General features: G+C 42.8%; 1 non-coding gene across 1 annotated transcript; it reads left to right on the top strand.

Moving 5' to 3' along the window:
* The first annotated feature begins 693 nt into the window (after window positions 1–693).
* Window positions 694–784, top strand: LOC119656334. Its single transcript, XR_005250037.1, has one exon. It is a non-coding gene; the product is annotated as a U2 spliceosomal RNA (small nuclear RNA).
* Window positions 785–1200: the final 416 nt, after the last annotated feature.

Below are 1200 nucleotides of genomic sequence, written 5' to 3'. Positions count from 1 at the left end.
GAATGAGGACTTCGGATGATGAATGTGTGTTTGAATGCGTTCCGTAGAACAACAATGGCAAAAATGCTCATACACATGCACATTCCTTCTTCAAGGATATCCAGATGATTGCAAAAGTTCATTTTGAAGATGCAAGGTTCCTTGTGTTTATGCCTTTATGCAGAGTATGTGCCGGGCTGGGATATGACTGTCTATTCATACCTTCCGAAAATAATATTGAATCTGAGAAGGAATAGCTTAGAGCAAAAAATGGAGACTACATACATATATGTACCTACATGCATGAATGCGAATACACGGCAGAATCCAGCTGGCTATTGAAAACGAGTTTGAGTTGGTTCAGTTGTTAAGAAAGATGAATATGGTCATATAAATCATGAGGAAAACAGGGAAAAGCAAAAAGATCTTAAATGGCTTGAAAACAAGCAATTTGCTATGAGGAAAGTGAAAGGTGTAGGCAAAGTGACGACGAACATACCAGATCCTAGAGGGTATGATGTCTTACGGTTGAGCCTTACATATAATTATAATACTGCATGCGCTATTATTTAAGATCTATGATGGTGCGATGATTTTGATGAACTTATGAGCCTTGCAAATGGAAAAAATTTGTAATATCCACTGCCACCAATGAGATTTGAACCGCAACCTTCCGTACGACAGCCTAGTACTCTTACCACTCAGCTTTCTGGACAGGCTTTTCGGCCTTATGGCTAAGATCAAAGTGTACTATCTGTTCTCGTCAGCTTAACATCTTTTCAGTTTACAGACTTAATAATCTCCACCGACGGGTCAGTTATGGAAGGCGGATCGGGCGTAGGGGTGTTCCCGGGGAATCCGAATATGGAACTGGCCTGACCTCTTCGGAAAAACTACGACCACATTTCAGCCGGAGATATATGCCATTTCATTGGCAGCAGAAGAATGACAACGACAAAAATGGAGAAGCGCACCATTCGAATCTGTTCCGTCATTCGGGCACCATTTTCAACACTAAACAGGATATCAAGCCAGTTGATGTTCCATCAGGTGGTTTCGCCACGAGACATTCCTGATTTGGGTGACGGAGCACTCAAACATCGCTGGTAATGAGGAGGCGGAGAGACGCTCGCCGAGGGTTTCAACCCACAATGGTGGGCAGAACCAGCTTTGGCATTCGGCCATCCACTGTGAATTCTACTCTAAAGGTTGAACTTGCAA

Source organism: Hermetia illucens, chromosome 4 (genome assembly GCF_905115235.1).
Source record: "Hermetia illucens chromosome 4, iHerIll2.2.curated.20191125, whole genome shotgun sequence".
Taxonomy (NCBI): Eukaryota; Metazoa; Arthropoda; class Insecta; order Diptera; family Stratiomyidae; genus Hermetia; species Hermetia illucens.
Note: the sequence above shows the minus strand (reverse complement) of the source record. Positions and strands in the feature narration are given on the sequence as shown.